General features: G+C 39.7%; 1 long non-coding RNA gene across 1 annotated transcript; it reads left to right on the forward strand.

Annotated features, from left to right (window-relative positions):
* Positions 1 to 458: 458 nt before the first annotated feature.
* On the forward strand, positions 459 to 15715 carry LOC126074857 (uncharacterized). Its single transcript, XR_007517031.1, has 3 exons — positions 459 to 1422; positions 9199 to 9303; positions 13339 to 15715. It is a non-coding gene; the product is annotated as an uncharacterized LOC126074857 (long non-coding RNA).
* Positions 15716 to 20689: the final 4974 nt, after the last annotated feature.

The raw sequence follows: 20689 nt of genomic DNA on the forward strand, positions 1-20689 counted from the left end.
TGATCTCCACAGACTCCTCCAGTTCTAGAACTATAATTCTAAGTCACTGGGCCACACTGCCCAAGGGAGGTGGGGTTTTGTAGTAGAAAGGTTGCCAGTGTCAAAATCACAGGTCTTCTTTTTACTCCAGTCCTCTGCCATCAATTTTCTTACCTGTAGATTGAGATTGTGTCACGAAAAGGGCTCAAATTGCCCACCAACAAGAGGGAATAGAAGAACCACGGGAAGACAAGGGGAAAAAGAAAATGCGAGAAAATGAATCAACTGAACTAACTCACTGAAACATTGATCATGTACTGTGTGTCTCTACAGTAGCACTGGAGATGTAAAGATAAGTACATTCTTTGGTCTCTAGAAGCTCACAGTCTAAAAAAGAGAGAGGGAGGAAATGGAGAACCCTGAACTATAAATGCAGGCCAATGATAGAGGAAGGCGCTAGGTACAGCATGAAACCACGATACTGGGCGGGGTGGTGGCGTGCACAGAAGCATAAGAACATGCTTTCTAAACAGCCACACAGCAGAGACATCTCTCCTAAAACTAGCTCTGACTGCTCCAGGTTCTGGCCCATTCTCTCCTCATCTCCTCCCATCCTTGCTGGGCTGCTCCAATTCTTCTTCCTTTCTAACCTGCCAAAGGTAAAGATTTTAGAAGCACCAGGTTGAAAGGCATGCCCTGCTGGCATAAAGGTTAAGAGCTTGGCTGCTAACCAAAAGGTTGGCAGTTCAAATCCACCAGCCGTTCCTCAAAGACCCTATGGGGCAGCTCTTCTCTGTTCTATAGGGTCACTATGAGTCGGAATTGACTCAATGGCAATGGGTTTATTTTTATTTTGTTTTTTATTTAAGCTGAAAGGGATCTCAAGACTCTCAGGTAAAGAAATGTCTAAATTATTGGAGACAAATCAGTTCCTGGTATCTCTCTTGATAATAATTTCAGTGTCTTTTCATTTGATGGATAGAAAATTTCAGCGGAAAGGACACTAGTGTAGCAGGCGGGAGATTTGGGCTCTATTTCTTTCTGGTAGTAGGTGAGTCATCTTGAGCAGGTCCCTTAACTTTCTGAGCTTCAGACTGCACAGTGTGAAGTGAGGAGTAGAACCTGTTCTGGTTATTACAGTCTGGAAATTTCTTTTTCTTCTAAGTGCAGCTTCAGCAGCTTTTCTGTATTTGAGTCCATGATTCAGAATGCTGCCACAACATCTCTCCCCAAGCCCACACCCAGTCTAACGCTGAACAGTTACAATAAGGACACAACTTAGCTATTGCTTCTACTTCTTTCCACCTGCTGGTGGAAACTTTCTTCTCTGTGTCTTTGCTCAAACTTGGCAGTCTTCTTTGGACTCTCTGCAGTTTCTCCATTTCCAATTTTAAAGTATGGTGACTAAACTGTCCATGATGTCCTGATAGGCTTCTGAATAAGGTGGGTATTTTCTAGTTGTTCTGGTACTGGCTCTAACCAAGAGTGTGATCTAGAAAACATAATTTCCACATGTGGGTGCACTGTTTTCTGTGCTTCTCTTTACAGATTGTATGTCAGTTAAAAGACTAGCTTGATGCACTTTAAGAGTTTTCTCAGCCATGGTCTTCATGTGTTAATTGATTTATTCATGTATCATGTGGTCAATGAATAGTTATTTATTACTTGTTCAGTTTGGGGCACTACGCTAAATGCTAGCAAAAGTTTTATGGGATGGTGGGAATTAAAGAAATAACTGCTTAGGATAGATTTTATGTTGCTATACATCATAGATCTCTCTATCTCTCTATCTCTCTATCTATCTCTCTATCTATCTATCTATCTACCTATCTATCTATCTATCTATCTATCTATCTATCTATCTATCTATCTATCTATCTATCTATCTATCTATCTATCTATCTATCTATCTATCTATCTATCATCTGTCTATCGAGCCACTCTCTTCCCCACTATATTATAAAGCTCTCAAGAATAGGAAAAGAAACATTACCTACCTCTTCATAACCAAAGAACCCAGCACATTGCCTTTTGGTTAGTAATACATGAATGTCTGCGAACATTCATCCATTCATTCAACAAATATCTATGCCTGTCATGTGCTTGGAATAGAACTTCTACAAGGAAGATAAGATACCTGCACTCGTGTACCTTACATTTTATTGGGAGAAAACAGAGAATAAAAACATTAACAAAAGTGTAAACACCAACATTACAAAATATCAAGTAATAAGTGCTGAGAGGTTAAGTAAATGAGAGTTTTATTAAAAAAACAGTGACTATTACGATAAACTGAGGATTAGAGAAGGCCTTTCAGAGGAGCTGAGTGCTGAGCTCACATCTGGGTGAAAAGAAGTGGGAGGTATGAAGACAAAGGAAAATAACGTTACAGAAGAGGAAAGAGCTCAGGCCAAGGCCCTGCTATAGGAGCAAATGTAATTCAGGAAGAGAAAGAAGGCCTGGGATAAACCAGACCAAATCTGGAGGATCATGGTAGGAGAACTGCTCAGAGTAGTGGACAAGAATGGATTGTAGAGAATGAGGCACTCCTTTATCCATCAGCCATGTGATCCTCTAAAAACATGCCAGATGATACAACTCCTTTACTAAAAACAGTTCATGCTTTGTTGTTGTTGCTAGGTATTGTTGAGTCAATTTTCAACTTATAGCCGCCCCATGTGACAGAGTAGAACTGCCTCACAGGGGCAGTCTCTATGGGAGCAGATTGCCAGGTCTTTTCTTCTGTGAAGCAGCTTGGTAGGTTTGAAGTGCCAACCTATCAGTTAGCAGACACGTACTTAAACATTGCACCAGCAGGGCTCTTTATTCAGTGTTTTACTCACATGAAACAAAGTCCAATGGCTATAGGATGACTTAAGCTGTCCTGCATGGTTGCTCTTCCACTATACTCCACTACCTTGCTGACCTTACAAGCCATCTCTCACAATTCTCCCCACAGCCCACTCTGTTCCAGCCACACTGGTCTCCTTGCTGTTCCCAGGAACAGGTCAAACCTGCCCTGACCTCAGGAGATGATGCCTTTGTTATTCTCCCTGCTGTTATGCTCCCCTAGGTCTCTGCCTGGCTTTTATCTCCATTTCATCAGGCTCCTACTCAAAAGCCTCTTCAGAGGTTTTCCCAGACACGTGTCTGAAATAGCATTTCTTTGCCTATCGCTATCTGCCACCCTTCACATCCTTATTTTTCTTCACAGTCCTTACCACTGCCTAACATACAAATTAGTTATTTGTTTACTATCTTTACACTAGCATACAATTACCTTACGAGCCAGGACTTTACTTTGTACATGGTTCTGTCAATCACCTAGAATAATGTTGGAAACATAATTGGTGCTCAATAAACATGAGTTGAGTAAACAAATTAAATAGTTGATTCAAGAAGTTCCAGTTAGGAAGTTGAGAAGCTGTTGTGTCAGTCCTGATAAAATTAACAATAGCTTGGACTGAGGTGTTAGTGGTTGTCTCAGTCACCTGGTGCTGCTATACCAGAAATACCACAAATGGATGACTTTAACAAAGAGAAATTTACTTCCTCACAGAAGGCTAAAAGTCCAAATTCAAGGTGTCAGCTACAGGGGAAGGCTTTCTCTCTCTGTCAACTCTGGAGGAAGGACCTTTCCTCAATCTTCCCCTGGTGGAGGAGCTTCTTAGCCTCAGGGACCCTGGGTCCAAAGGAAGCGCTCTGCTCCCGGTGCAACTTTGTTGGTGGTATGATGTCCCCAACTCTCTACTTGCTTCTCTTTCCTTTTATCTCTTGTAAGATAAAAGGTGGTGCAGGCCACACCCCAGGGAAACTCCCTTTACATTGGATCAGGGATACGACCTTAGTAAGAGTGTTACAATCCCACCCTAATCGTCTTTAACATAAAATTACAATCACTAAATGGAAGACAACCACACAATTCTGGGAATCATGGCCTAGCAAAATTGATGGACATATTTTGGGGGGACATAATTCAATCCATGACACTGGTAGAGATGGAGAAAGGTGGACAGATTTGGTAGAATCAAGAGGGAAATGGCAATAGATTAAATATGCCTAATAAAGAAAGTGAGGAATTAAGAATGGCTTTTAAGTTGTTTTTTTTTTTTTTAAGTTTGGATTTTGAGCAACTAGAGGGATGGTGAAAATGTTCATTGACATAGAAAGGGCTAGAAGAGCAGTACTTTTATTTTATTTGTTTATTTACTTTCTTGCTTATTTTGCTTGAGATTTCTTTTTTGTCCATACTAAATTTCTGCAAACTATTAGCAGCCAAGTGGAGATGTCCAGGAGGTAATGAGTGTATGAGTCTGGAGCTCATGAGAGAAGCCTTGGCTAGAAATGCAAATGAGGAATCATTGGCATAAAGATGTTTTTCAGAAGTATAAATCTGGGTAAGATTACCTGGTATGAGAGCATAATTAGAGACAATGAAGGGACTGCAGTCTCTCTCTCTCTGTTATTTAGAGTTTGAGAAGCTGAGGAAGAGCCAGCAAAAGAGACTTAGAAGAGGTAACCAAGAGAGCAGAAGAAAAATCAGGAGATGAGTGGTATCAAGAGGAAGCATTTGGTCAGCTGTGTCAAATGCTCCTAAAAGTTTGAATAAAATGGTTCCGGAGAAATGAATATTGGATTTAGCTATTTGGAGAACACTGGTGACCTTGATTAGATAGTTTCCTGTGGAGTTGTGGGGATAGAAGTCAACTGCAAGGCTAAGTGTTTAACTTAATATGTGGATAAAAAGAAGAAGGGATAATTTTTCTACCTATCTAAATATCTATCAATCATCTATCTATCTATTTACCTATCTCTGTCTGTCTGTCTATGCCTCAGGAGAGAATATGGGCTTAAGGAGACACTGATGAATCTCCTATTGACCAAGTGTTAAACAAGAGTTATTTGAGTTAAGTGCTAAATGCCCAAAGGAACCCTGGTGGTGCAGTGGTTAAGCACTTGGCTGCTAACTGAAAGGTTGGCGATTCCAACTCACCAGCTGCTCCATGGGAGAATAATGTGGCAGTCTGCTTCCACAAAGATTTACAGGCCTGAAAGGCCTATGAGGCAGTTCTGCTCTGTCCTATAGGGTTGCTATGAGTCAAAATCAACTTAGTGGCAATGGGTTTTTGGTTAAATGCCCAAGTGGATACATCTGATAAGGACTAGAAAGTCAAGAAAGAGTTTAGGCCTTACAGAGGACATATTCAGATCCTAGGGGGAGGTCAGAACCACTGATGGCAAGACTTAATGAGAAAAGAGGAGAATTCATGAGAGAATGCCAAGTACTCAGGGATAAAAGAGATAATGAGAGAAGCCAGAGAATGAATGTTAAGTTTTCATCAGAGATCTAATTCTGATGTTCTGATACACCACACAAGTACATTTCAGAGGTGATTTAAGCAAATTCGAGTTAAGCTTCTGGAAGTATGAAGAAAGAATATCTCACTTCATTGTGATTTCTCACGGTGAAAGAATTATCCCATTCCTGCAGACTGTAGGGCCCACACACCGAATGTGCCACATGTCCTCTTGCTCTGTGTCTGACCTGACTAAGCTGGGGGTGGGGCGGGGCAGAGAGAGGCAGAGGCTGAATTTCTGGGTTTTCAAGCATCATGACAGTTACTCAGGAGCGCAGACCTGCCTTTTTGTCTGACAAATTATAAGCTGTTCTTCTCCTGAAAATTGTAAAGGCTTTAGACGAAAAGTGCCTGAAGGGCTACATTAGGAGTCATTTGTGGTTTTTCTAAAAAAAAAAAAAAGATATGAAGGTGAAGTAGTCTACTCAAGCTAGGAAGGAGAACAAAGCCTAAGGAAAATGAGGGTACAGAAGTAGGCAAAAAAAAAAAAAAACCTTTTAATATCCTGTTAATAAATGCCAATTGTCTATGAGTAAGTATTGTCCTTTACAGAAGTTCCACTTTGGTAGATAGGAAGTTGATTGGATTACATACCAAGAATAGTGACCTTGCTATCTTGCCCATTCAAAATATTTCTATGGGGTTTTTGAAACCAGACTTTCACTTTTCTCTGGTAAAATGTCGCTGTGATTACAGACTCGTGCTTAGAGGGAGGAATCCCTGGGGAGTGCAAATGGTTAACACATTTGGTTGCTAACCAAAGATTGGAGGTTCAAGTTCACACACAGGCACCTCAAAAAAAAAAAGGGCCTGGTGACCTATTTCTGAAAAAAATAGAGCACAGTTCTACTCTGACACACATGGGTTCTCCATGAGTCTGAGTGGACTCCATGTGAACTGGCTGTTTTAGAGAGAAATAAACAGCCTCAGCTGTAGTGGTCCACAGCCAGGTGATCTACTGACAAAGACCCATTCCAGGGAAGACTCCACTCAGTCACAGCCATCCAGAACCAGTCCTCTTTCTCATCTCTCCTCCCCCAGCCCATAGGAATATTTCTGAATAACTCGTTTCTTTCTTGAGGGCTGTGAGAGTTTTCCTCTGAGGCACCTGATGCAGTCTACTCCATTGGCCTAAGACTTGGAAAACCAAAGCCCACTCAATTCAAGGTCATTTATCTTCTTCTGTTTGCTTGATCCTCCCTCTTGGGCTTCTCCTGAGGCACCAAGCATAAAGGCAGCCATCGACTTGGGAGAAGAAGGAGAGGGTGAAGAGAAAAAAAAAATTACTAGTTAATATCTCAAAAGACGTTTTGCCAGGAATGTAAGGGGGCAGTGCATTTATGTTATTGGGGGAGGAACAACTCAGAAAAGGAGGGTGAAAATGATTACACAACTCAAAGAATGTAATCAGTGTCATTAAATGGTACATGTAGAAACTATTGAATTGGTGTGTTTTGCTGTGTATATTCTCAACAACAGCAAAATAAATGAAATTATGTATATAAAAAAACACATATTTTACCACACATACCAAATTTCAACTTCCTTTCTGCTAAAAATTGCCATAGTCTGATCTTTATGCTATAATCACCTTTTTTTTCCATTTCACTGACCTTTTGAATTTTTGTATCCCCCGTCATCTTCATCATCTCCTATCACTTGGCCCCAATGACACCTTGTACTCTCTGATCTTAGCTCTGTGTACTCTGCATCTCTCTCTCTCTTTTTTTTTTTTTTTTTAAAGTTTTGGTGGTCCTTAGGTGTTTCTCTGCAAAAATACCATTTTAGATGCCTTGCCAAAAAAAAACTTCTTCAATAAACAAAAAGAAATTAAAAGTCACCTGGAAATACAGGTCAGTAAGCAAATCAGAGGAAATCCTGGTGGTGTAATGGTTAAGTGCTACGGCAGCTAACCAAAAGGTCGGCAGTTCGGATCTGCCAGGGGCTCCTTGGAAACTCTATGGGGCAGTTCTGCTCTGTCCTACAGGGTCGCTATGAGTCAGAATTGACTCGACGGCAATGGGTTTGGCTTTTGGAAGCAAGTCAGAATTTTTTTTTAATGAAAAGATTTCATACTCGGAAAAATGACATCGTTTAGAAGATCCCTGTGTATCGATGCCATTTTTTTCAAAACTGACTTATTAAAGTAATTTATGTTATATGAGTGAAGATTATGCTCATTAATCAGTTGCTGTTGAGTTGACTCCAACACATGGAAGATGCTTCAGAGTAGAACTGTGCTTCATAAGGTTTTCAGTGGCTGATTTTTTGGAAGTAGATCTCCAGGAGTATCTTCTAAGGCACCTCTGGGTAGACTCCTACCTCCAAGCTTTAGTGTAGTAGCTGAGGGCATTACCTGTTTACACCACCCAAACCAAACCCACTGCCGTTGAGTCGAATTCTGACTCCTAGTGACCCGATAGGACAGAGTAGAACTGCCCCACAGGGTTTCCAAGGCTGAAATCTTTACAGAAGCAGACTGTCATATTTCCCTCCAGTAGAGTTGCTGGTAGGTTTGAACCATCGATCTTTTGGTTAGCAGTCTAGGGCCTTAACCACTGTGCCAACAGAGACTCTTTTATATTCATTAAACCAAACCAAACCCATTGCTGATGACTCAATTCCAACTCATAGTGACCCTATAGGACAGAATAGAACTGCCCCATGATTTCCAAGGAGCGGTTAGTGGATTCAAACTGGTTAGCAGCTAAGCTCTTAACCACTGTGCCACCAGGGCGCCTTATACTCATTCCAAAAAAACAAACCAAATCCGTTGCCATTGAGTCAGTTACAACTCATAGGACAGAGTAGAACTGTGCCATAGGGTTTCCAAGGAGCGCCTGGTGGATTCAAACTGCTGACCTTTTGGTTGGCAGCAGTAGCTCTTAACCGCTATGCCACCAGGGTTTCCTTATACTCATTAGAAAAGCCTAATCAAGGCAGATGTAATTATATTTGTAACAGCTTTCTCTGAACACCTAGATAATACCTTGATAAGCATCTCAGTATCACTGTTAACTGAAAATTTATGGACTTGCCTTGAAACTACATTTAATTGCAGAAATGTGTTGTGACTTTTATAACAAGCTAAGAAAGATAAAACTTAATTAATTTCAACATAGAATAGAGAGACCCATGCTCTGATTCCCTTAGATGCTAATGAAACCATTTCTAAAGGAAGAAAAATTGCCAAATCACCAAATCAAATCGCTGGTATTACTTATCAAAGATGTTTTCATGTTCTCCCAACACGTAAGATCACTGTCCATATTTCTGGCTTGCTAAAAGGTTAAATATATTTTGGTAAAAAAATAACTGATACAGCTATGTTTGTGGGTCAAAAACATTGAAATGGATCTTTAAAAGAATGCTGCCTTTTAGAATCTAAGCATTAAATGATAAAAGAGATTAAAAGTTGCCATTGTGATTGAACGTTTCTCTATTTTAACTTAGGTCTTCACTAAAATCATACAAAATTTACTTAGTTATTGCTCTTTGATTTCTTAGAACTCTAGCAACTAGAATTTTTTTTTTCTGGCAGAGCAGGATTTCCTTTTTTTTAAGAAAGCCACATACATAAATACATATTGCTAACCCCAGGCTGCAATCTGACTTGTAGTTTGCACGCTTACAAAGATTGTTTGATTAGGTTTTTGATTTCAAGGACTTTTTTTTCTTCTTCTTTTCTTCATTTAGTAGAATGATTGGGATGTTTTAGGTTTTGCCCTGAGACGTTAAAAATCAGTTTTCTCCATGTTTTTTGTTGTTGTTGTTTTGTTTTGTGTCTGTTTTGTTTTGTGTTGCTTTTCATGAAAAAAAAAAAAGTGGAACTGCAAATTTTAGACAGTTTTCTTCTTTTCAGCGAAAGAGGAAATGCTTTTTATGCATCTTCTGGAAATCTTCCTTTAACTCTGCATTAAGTAATACGCTACCAAGAGTGAGAACTCTTGGAATCGGCTGAAGCATGGTAAGTAGAATTCAATAGCCCTTTTGTATCATAGTTACTAGAATAAAACAAGCTGCTGGCTTGCAACTTATATTGTATCTTCAGAGGAAGTGGGTTTGCTTATCATTGATTCATTCCATGCCTTTTTCTTAGTAAAAGTTGGGCCCCAAGTAAACCAAGTTCTCAATAATGAGTCAAATCAGATATGGGTTTACGATAAGTATCCCATTTGAAAGCGAAGAGCTGCCATCTGAGAATATCAACTTTCGCTTTTTTCCTTTAATTCCAACCCTCTTCCCCCAGTATCAGATCATGCTGTTATTAATAATCTTGAAAAACCAAACCTAAAAATGGCAGCAAATATCAAACACGTTGTCTGGTCTTTCTAAATAAAAGCCAATTAGGTAAAAAAATAAAAACAAAAAAGATTTGGCCTTTCCATTACAACTATCAACAGCCCCCTCCATTCTAGAAGTCAGGATGGAAAGGCACCTAGGCAAACAGAGTGTTTTACTGTGCTTCGTAATGCCTAGACTATGGCCTAATTAAACTAGTTGCCATGGAGAGACTATGGCCTAATTAAACTAGTTGCCATGGCGTTGAACTTGACTCCTGGTGACCCCATGTGTGTCAGAGTAGAACTGTGCTCCATATGGCTTTCAATGGCTGATTTTTTGGAAGAAGATTGCCAGGCCCTTCTCCCAAGGCACCTCTGTGGACGCCAACGTTAGCACCAAACATGTTAACCATTTGCACCACCCAGGACTCCATGGCTAATTAGATCCAATCAAGAACATTCCCCAAAGGTATGCACATCTGAATCTCAGATCACACACAGCATCTGATGTAGCCAGTCCCATTTTTCTGTGAAGGCTTCTGCACTGATTTTTCATTTTAATTCCTGGTGTCAAGTACTCCCCCATGACCTTTTTGGATGTCATTACATGAAGGTTGTATTATATTCAATCATGAGGGAAATGGTAACAGCAATTTTCTGAAATGAGGCCTGGCACAAAACCCAGATGCTCTATAGAGAAGTCAGCAAGTTTTATTTACCAAGCAAATGTTGACTCTACATCTGCTTTATGGAAAATGTTGTACCGGCTGGTGAGTATAGGTAGGGGAGAATGACAGACAGAGCTTGAGACATAGTCCTTTTCCTCGTGGCTGCTTACAGAAGAGACAGAGAAACAAGTAAACACAGAATTAGGGAAAGAGGGAAAATAAGTGTGTATAGGAAAGAGAGATAAGATCTTAACTCATCTTGAGAACACTCGTAGGACAGAGATGTTGGGTCACAAGAGTTCTGAAATTCTATCCTAAGGCTCTGGTAGATGCTGGAGAGTGAGAGAAGCATCTGTGTTTACATTCGTTACTTACAAAAATTGCTGCGATTCAACCATGGATATCGTTGTTTTGCTATTACCCGGGGGGCGGGAAAAGTGTTACATCTAAGAAGACCCAGATTCTTCCAACTTAAATTCTTTGAATTTTTAAGTAAAAGCACAACCATGACCCAATACTGAATATTTATTTAAGTCTTTTTTAAAAATCTTCAATTCAGCATTGATGTTCTCTTTCCATACCTGGACAGGAACACCAAAGACATGGAATCCTGGATATGTGATAATAAAACCATTCTTAGGATTCAAAACCCTGTTACATGAGTCTGCAAGCAAGAAAATAGTAAATATATATATATATATATATCATGTTCAGTTGATAATTAGAAAGAGTGCTAAAAGTATGGTCTCCCCATCCTAACGATATAATGGGTAGACATGAAAGTTTGCTTGAAACTTAATCATAGTCAAGATCTGACATACAATGCAAAGTGAAGAGCAATCTAAGATTTTTTAAAATTTTATTGTGGAAAAAATCTGTTTAACTAAAATTCACTATTTTTATCAGTTTTAAATGTGCTGTTCAGGGGCATGTATTACACTCACAGTGTTGTGCAACCATCACCACAATTGCCAAAACTTTTTATCACCCCACACAGAAACTCTGTACCCGTTAAGCAATAACTCCCTGTGCCCCTAATTTTTTTTCTAGTGTAAAAACTCCAAATAAAACCCAGAAAGTTTGGTAGTTAATTTCTTGCTTATGCATTTAAGACCAAGTGTCTAGATCCCAACGGCATATTAAGGAAAAACTGGGTGCTGGGAGCAGTGTGTCCTGAATGCAGGCAACGAGGTATGCATTGTCCATAGAGAATTCAAAAGAATGATAAAACCAGCAAAAGTCAGGCTACTTTCTAGTATCCCTATGTGCCGGCAGCAGTCCCTGGGTGGTGCAAATGGTTAACATTCTCAGCTGCTAATCAAAAGGTTGGAGGTTCAAGTGAACCCAGAAGAACTTCAGAAGAAAGGCTCAGTGCTTTGCTTCCAAAAAATCAGCCATTGAGAGCCCTAGTGAGCACAGTTTTACTCTGACACACATGGGCTCATCATGAGTCAGAGTCAACTTGGTGGCAACTGGTGTATATGCTGGCAATTTTAGACAACATTGGTGATAAAACACTCCTCCCATCGTGAGGCCCTCATCTCCACCGCCAAGTCGCTAACTGGATCTCTTCCCTGGCTGCAACACCCTTCACTGACGGCAAAGGGGAATCTAAGCTTTTTTGGAACATTCACTGACATTATCACTTCCTGAGACTCCTCAGTAACTTTAATGGAAACAGAGATTCTCATTTAAAGCAAACAAACATAACAAAATAATACTGGATCACAGTTATTCAATGTATTCATTGTTATTCCCCTCTGTAGCTCAGACTTGGATAATATATTTTCTAAAGGACTGCAGAAGAAATTTAAAGAAGTATCTCCAGAATTTACAGTACATCCAACAATTATACAATTTTTTATATTCAGTATTGTAAGTGAAAATGTTTTTAATTCATTCTTGAAAAAATTGCCACACTGTCTTCTTAGTTTCATTCTACAAAACAGCCTCCAATGGACTTTTAATTGCCGTGATCAAAGGAAATGGTAAGTTCCATGATAACTTGGTTGAAATCTATTAACTTAAGGCAAGTCATGAATATTTTTGAAGTGTTAATTTTGCAGTCAATTTATTCAGTGTAATATGTGCAAACACGCACTCTCGCAGTTTCAACACAAAAAATTAAGAAAGATGCACCATTCCGGGGATGCTGTCATGGGCCAGAGAAGAAGGCAGATGAAAAAGAAACACATCACAGGCCAAGGGTGTTCTCAATCAAGTTGGAATGCGCCAGTCATGTATGGCTTTACATGAATACAGTCAGAGCTTTGCATGTGTACATATATACGCTCAGGGTTTTGCATGTTTATACTCAGAGATTTACATGTATACAGTCAGAGCTTTGCATGTGTATATATATACGCCCGGAGTTTTGCATGTTTACAGTCAGAGATTTACATGTATACAGTCAGAGCTTTGCATGTGTACAGAGATTTACATGTATACAGTCAGAGCTTTGTATGTGTACATATGCACAGTGAGAGTTTTGTATGTTTACAGTCAGAACTTTGCATGTGTACATATACACAGAGTTTTGTATGTTTACAGTCAGAGCTTTGCATGTGTACGTATACACAGAGTTTTGTTAAGTTTACAGTCAGAGTTTTACATGTGTACATATACACAGAGTTTTGTATGTTTATAGTCAGAGTTTTACACGTGTACATATACACAGTCAGAGTTTTACATGTGTACATATACACAGTCAGAGTTTTGTATGTTTACAGTCAGAGATTTACTTGTATACAGTCAGAGCTTTGCATACATATATGCAGTCAGGCATTCACATTTTCACATGTATACAGTCAGAGATTTACATGTGTACATTTATAGGATAATGCAACACATGTAAAATATATATTAAAAACTGAGATATGGACTAGTTCATTGAAAATTATCATTTGTTGTTTCTTTCATTGTTGTTACGGAGAAGTGGAAGTAAAGAGACAAAAACAAGGGCAGACCAAGCAGGTAAAATGATGGTAATAATTCATCCTATGCTACTGGACAAATGTCATTCTATGTCACAGCTCTATTTCTTTGTTTTAGGACAGAAATATATTACATCAAAATTTAAAGAAAGCAGACACATGTACGCCACTGTTTATTGCAGCCTTATTCACAACAGCCAAGAGGCGGAAACAACCCATGTCTCCATTGCCAGACAAATGGATAAACAAAATGTCGTACATACATGTATACCGTCTGAGTTTGGGAATATTTTTCAGCCTAAAAAGGGAAATGAAGTTCTGAGACATGTTACAACATGGATGAAACTTGAAAACAAAATGACGAGCATTGTGTGATCCTGCTTATAAGAAGCATCTAAATAGGCAAAGGCAGAGACCAAAGATTATCCCCAGGGGCTGAGGGGACGAGGCAATGGTGAATTCCTGCTTAAGGGGGACTCAGTGTCTATTCTGGATGAAGAAAGTGTTCAAAGACGGATGATGCGGAAAGCTGCACAACACTGTGGGGGTAATTAATGCCATGGAATTGTACTCTTAGAAACGATTAAATGGCAAATTTTATGTTATATGTATTTTACTATACTAAGAAAATTATAGCAAAGGAAGAGCCTAGACTCTATAACAAACATTTTACACCTGTGTTCCACATAAACCTTGTACGTACACACGCAAAACAAATTTACTTCAAACATGAATTTACACGGCTATTTTTTCATTCAAAATTTTTAAAGAATGTGTCAGGTAGTGTGCTAAGTACTGGAGAGAGGGTAGTGGGGGGTCCTTGACCTTATAATACTTACCCCACCAAGCATTTATGAAGTTGTTTCCAGAGCTTAATTTTGCCACTCCAACCTTGTGTCCATAAGGGGATCCTCACCGTGCTTGGACACACTCACCATCTGTGGAGCAGTTTCCGAAACAGAGAAGCACAGGCCCCAGGCCATGCATCAGGTTATCTGAGGATGTTAAATGGGCTACAAGTAATTCGATGCCCCCTGATTAAGCACTCCAATTAAAATAAAATGGCAAACTCAAATGACCCAAGATCATTTAAAACTAGATGGCTGGACTGCAGGACAAAAGGAGTCTGTGTACCAGCTATTTCTGAAACTCTGTGGGGCAGGATCAGTTCTGATTTTGTCTGTTTGCTTGTTTGCTTGACTGCAAGCCTCTGGTCTCATCATTTTTCCAAAATACAATAAAATAAATTACTAGAAAAATGAAATTACTAAAGTGGCATTCAAAATATAAGCCCAATCTTTTTATTATTAGATTCACTGACCTAAAATCACTCTGTCAAATTGCTATAAAACTTTCTATGCGCTTAGACTCAACTTTTTTGCAACAACCATTGGCCTGTGGATAACATGAGTAACCCTGCTCTAGACTCTGTATTGAGATTTGAACTAAGATGAAGAGATGTAGACAGAATTATCCTTCATTTTGTTAGATTCAAAACCAGTTTGGATCTATACCAAAAGAAGATTGACTTGTGGATCGATGTAAGTCTAAAAACAAGGTAATAAGAAAGCTTGATTTTAATCGCTGGCAATAAAGTAGAAAAGTGCCTAGCAGGTAATAAGCGCTTAACAAATATTTGCTGAATGACTGAATAAATGAATGAACTAGTGGTGGCAGCCTGCGGAGGGCGTAAAGGCCACACAGAGAAGAATGTCAGGAGGGACTGCGATACCTGACAGTCTCGAGGTGAGACTAAGTAGACATCCAAGTGTCAGAAGATAATAAAATAAAGATTCCAAAGTTGTGAAACTTGAAGAAGTAATCAAATAAAATATAACATAAACCCAAGAAAAGTGTAAATTCACCACCTCCAGAGAAAAATGAGCCACATACCCACGCAACAGCGTAAAAAAGAAGACTTACAGCCCTTAGCTGACTAAAGCTAAGTGGCGGGATGAAGCTGCCCAGTCTTAAATTTCATAAATAAATGTGTAGGGTCAGACCAAGAAAAACCATAGCCCTAAAATTCTCAGATCAGGTTGCATGGTTTTACAAGAGTTATTGATAGATCAGAGTACATTTAGGCAAGTATTACAGTAGCAGAAGATTTGAAAATGCAATTGCGTGGAGTAGAGTGAAGGAGAACTAGTGATATTTGAATCCAATGAAGATACATCTTATCTTGGAGGGATGGAGAACGAAGGGTAGTAAAGTAGTTGTTCCCTTGTGTGGAGAAGATATTGAATTTATTTTCTTCATCGTGGGCAAAAAAGGGATGGTCAGACATAACTAAGCTGTAGTGAGATTTTAATATCAGTAGAAGGAAAAGCTTTTAATAATAAACTGTCTAAAAATAAAGTGAAACATTATTTTTGGAGGTGGGGAGCTCTCTCCCATCAAAAATCATGCTCAAGCATAAATGGGATGAGCATCTATCAGAATGTTGCGGGGATCCCTGAACTGAATGGACCTTGGAATATCTACTGAATTCTTAATGACAGAGACTATTTTTTAATTAAAGAAATATGTATTGAGCAACTATTCTGTGCCAAGCATCGTTCTAGGCACCAGGGATACAGTGATTAAAAAAAAAAAAATGTTCTCACCTCTTAGAGCTTATATTCTACCATGCAAATAATGAGCACATACCTCAACAGGAATTGCATTTTGAGTATTAAAGTCAGCTTTCCTGTCACGCTAGCAAGACCATTCTCAAAAACAAGGTTTGTGGAGAGAAGATTTCTAAGTAACAAAGCCCTTCCTTTAACATGTTAAAGAGCTGGTCTGGAAAACTGGGTCATAGAATTTTCCACAGTGGCGGAGGCCCTTCCAAACAGGAAGAGGAAGGGGAGAAAGTTCTCTTGCTCTGTTCTCAGTGCCTTGTGGGATGTACAAGGGTGATAGTGAACTGGTTTGATGTCACTTTCTTGAATGATCCTTCCCACTTGGTGGAAGGGGAAAGTGACCGTAGAGATGTCCAGAAAAGTACAGAGAAGTCTAGGGACATTGGAGCTATTGACATAATTTCCCAGGGAGGCTCCAGGCCTGGGAGACTTCTAGCCTTAAGAAATTTTGGATATGTTACTGGAGCTTAGAGATAGCCTCAGAGGACAAATGAATCTGAGGCAGCAATACTGGGTCTCCATGGATTTTACATAGAATTTAGAGGACCCAGAGTTCCTCCAGGCTTCAGTAAGCAAACACTAAAGACCAGAATGAGGGTATTGGTAGTTCAGTGGTAGAATTCTTACCTTCCAGGCAGGAGACCTGAGTTCCATTCCCAACCAACGCACTCATGCACAGCCATCACCCATTGGTCAGTGGAGGCTTGCATGTTGCTATGATGCGGAACAGGTTTCAGAGGAGTTTCCAGACTAAGACAGACTAGGAAGAAAGGCCTGGTGATCTACTGCCAAAAACCAGCCAGTGAAAACCCTGTGGATAATAATAGTCCAATCTGTAGCTTACTGTGGGGATGGTCCAGGATGAGGAAGTGATTTGTTCTGTTGTGCATGGGGTCACCATGAGTCTGTAGCTGACTTTACAGCAGCTGACAACAACAGCAAAAGCCAGAAAGCAGCGCGGTCAGATAAAGAGGAGGATGCCCTTAACAGGGACCTTGAGAGCTGGAGGAGAAGGCCAGGACCACCGGCTCCAAAGGCAGGGCCCCACACGTCACCAGAGCGGCCTGATAGTCCTCAGTTCAGGGGTCAGTCCAACCCAGCCAATCTGCAGCTGGCACTACCAAGGATCCAGAAGGCATTGCACAGCAACCAGCCACTTCCCCCCTTCTCCCCATTGCCACAGCACCCTGCACTAGATACTGTTGTTGCCTCACCCAGATCGCCTGCATTATCCGGAAGCCCATTCCTCTGTGGCTGGGATGTGCACTGCTAGGAGCCCCACCTGCCCTCCTCTCTCAACAATTGCCCTCTGCTACCAGGGTCTCCTCACACAGAGAGCTATGTACCACAGCCAGTAACTGACTGGGGGGATAAAAAGTTGGCTTGCCTAGAAATGGGCCAACCCTGCAGTGTTGCCCTGTGGCTCAAGCTGGGGCTAGACTTCACCTAAGGCCACATCTCTTGGGCCCACTCCACGCTAAGATTCTGTAATGAGGATGAGAATATATTTGTTTGTGTGGGGTGAGGGGAGAGAGGTGATAAATGTAAAAGACTGAAAAAAACAGAGTACTCTGTAAGGGGCTATTTCAACTTGCCTGATGGTGAATTAAACTAAATATTTGATGGAAAGGGGAGAATTATACCAGGAAAGAGTAGAATTTTAATAACCGGCAAATCTACGTTTCGTTTGGACTCCCTGGTGACTTCGGGGTGTGTGTATGTGTGTGTGTGTGTGTGTGTGTGTGTGTGTACGCGGGTGGGTGACGGAGCTGTGGGGCTTTACGAAGATCACATTCACTTACCCTTTCTTTGTGTCTCTGAGAATAATGTGACTAAACAAATTTGTGAACTTCATGACAGTCCTCTAAAGAAATAAAACCAGTAAGCTGGAGAGTGTGAGCAGAGACCGGCGATGGTATGGGACCAGGTGGCCAGGAAAGGCCTCCGAGAAGGTGACATTGAGTTGGACCTGGGGGGCGAGAGTAAGCAGTCATGAACAGTACTGAGGGAAGTATGCCTTCACTCTTGCATCACTAACTAGTGGTTTAGGACCTGGCACATTGTAGCTACTCAATAAATACTCGGCGAGAAATGAATGAGTAAGTTAATCAATTTATACGATTTTGTCAGACGTAAACAATCAACTGGGCCAACTCAGATGATTTAGAATTCATGTGTATGCCATAACCCTTCCTCTAGGTAATGCTACGCTCTCTCTTTATATACCTGAGAATGAGTCTTAGAACAGCTTAGGTTTTAAAGCTAGCGTGTCAGATAATTTACCCCTTAAATCCTTTAAGAAACCAATATGTTTCCTGTTTCATTCTTAAATGTAGCAGTGGGCAGGATTACCTGCACCACCAAAACTAATTAAATTTCTCCTCTCTCTCTGAAAGTGAGGAGGTTGAATATGCTTATGAGTCTTTAAAGTAATTCGCTACTAATTTTATGCACACACACATAGTTGATATATACACAGACACATTTTTTTACTTTCTTTTTTTATTATGAGGTAAGGATCTAACTTGATTTTTTCCAAAAGGTTTAGTTAGTTGTTCTAACACATATTATTTTATAAACCATTATTAGCCATTGCTGTCAAACTGACATCGACTAACAGTAGCCATGTCAGACAGAGCAGAGCTTCCCCACAGGGTTTCCAAGGCTATAATCTTTACGGAAGCAGGCTGCCACAGCTTTCTCCCATGGAGCACCTGCTGGCTTTGAACTGCCAACCTTTCAGTCAGCAGCCGAGTGCTTTAACGACTGCATCTCCTTTTAAACATCGTTTCATCAGATATTATTTATTTTCAGAGACTTTTAAATGCCAGTTTTATCTTACGTTAAGTTCATTCTCTCTAAACCTAAAAATTCTATAGCACAGATCTGTCCAGATTTTTTACATGTTGTATGTATTACAATATTTCCTTTTTTGTTTTTAATCTCTGAATCTTTAATGATTCTACTTGCAAATGAACTTTAAATTTTCTTTTAAGCCCCAAAAAAGCAAAGAAGCAGAAATTACACTGGGATATTTACTGGAATCATATCATATTTAAGATTATTTTCCTTGAAAAGCAAATACTACTAAAAGGTAAAGCATTAACATGTACGAACATGGTTCGACCCCTACTTTAGGCAAGATTTACCGCTTAAGTAATATTTTATGGATGTTTCTCCATTTTGAATTGAATTTGCATGTTTCTTATTAATTCCTTGCTGTTTTATTCTTATTTTGTCGGCTCTTGTAAGAGAGACTGCTTGATTTTCCACACTCCACTCTCCTACTTAGTCATAGAACTCCTGATTTATAGCTGGGTTCATGCCACAAAGACTAAAGATTCCATGCTGGGTTCATGCCGGAAAGACTAAAGATTCCATCTCTAGGACTCAATTGGAAAAACATCTGACCAGATGACATTTTGACCAATATGATGTAAGCAAAAATAACCTTAAAAAGAGGGAGGACTACCTTTCTTTCCCATCTGTCTGTACTGCTAACTGGAATGCCAGTAGAATGACAAGAGCTATAGCAGCCATCTTAACCACAAAATGGTCTTGGGAGTAGGAGCCTGCGTTCTTGACATTGTAGCTCCCCCGTAACAGTCCTGGGATGCCTGTCTCTGGGCTGTTATGTTTCCATGGAGTAAATTTCTATTTTGTTTAAGCTACTGTTATTATAACTTTCAGTTACTAGCATCAGAATCTAAACCTTACTAATACATCGCACTGAACTAACAGGTAATTTCTCATGGTATTTCTATCAACTCCCTTGAGTGTTCCAGGTAGAAGAGATAGATCCACATTTTGTGAGTCCAAAAGAACATATAATTTGGGCAGCCTTTTTTAAGACAATAATCACTCAAAATTATGAATACAAAAGTAGGTATGAAAGAGAATATAATAAGTAAACAAACCACAACAAATTTTTTAAGTGACCAATACTAAAAAATTAAAAGATACAGAAAAGTAATATAATATTTTTATTAATTAACTTCCTGTCAGGTTTCCAATCCTGCTGCTCATACATTTTTGGCTAAATGTCCTTTGATCACCTCTTCTATGGCAAGGATTTATAAATATTTTTTTTCTATAAAGAAAATAACTGATTCAGTTTTTCTCTACCCTAGTTGATGAAAAATTGTTTATTGCTGTTGATAGTTGCAAAAATTCCTTTCTGCTTCATACCTTGCTGTTGGTAATGCCATGCCAATCATAATGATTGTCATCAAATTTAGAAAATCTATCAATTTCACTTACCTGTATAAAACAAACAAACAAACACACCTGTTGCCGTCGAGTGGATTCTGACTCATAGTGAGCCTATAGGGCAGAGTAGAGCTGCTCCATAGGGTTTCCAAGGAGCCGCTGGTAGACTCGCACTGCCGACCTCTTGGTTAACAGTAGTTGCTCTATACAGTTTTCAAGAATTTTCCATGGATTAGCCTCTGACTTTGCTTATGTCAAGCTAGTTTCTATCCTCATATATTTCTGATGCTGAGCACTATGTTGGTGTTGTCATTGTTAATTGCTGTCTGGTCAGCTCTGACTCATCGCGACCTTATATACAACAGAATGAAACACGGCTCAGCCCCACACCATCCTCGTTATGACACTAATACCTCTGGCTCTGTACTTCTGTGCACAATGTCAGCTGAATGGGCACAACGAGCAGGAGGGATATTCCAGACATCATTTCTACAATGGATACACAAAATTCACTTGTGCCAGGTAATATATCTCAATAAATGCATCCCTAATTCAATGTCTACTTAGCCATATTCTTAAAATGCCTGTGGCCATTTCAATACCACCAAACATAAGGAAAGTGTAATGGAGGGAGAA

Source organism: Elephas maximus, chromosome 4 (genome assembly GCF_024166365.1).
Source record: "Elephas maximus indicus isolate mEleMax1 chromosome 4, mEleMax1 primary haplotype, whole genome shotgun sequence".
NCBI lineage: Eukaryota > Metazoa > Chordata > Mammalia > Proboscidea > Elephantidae > Elephas > Elephas maximus.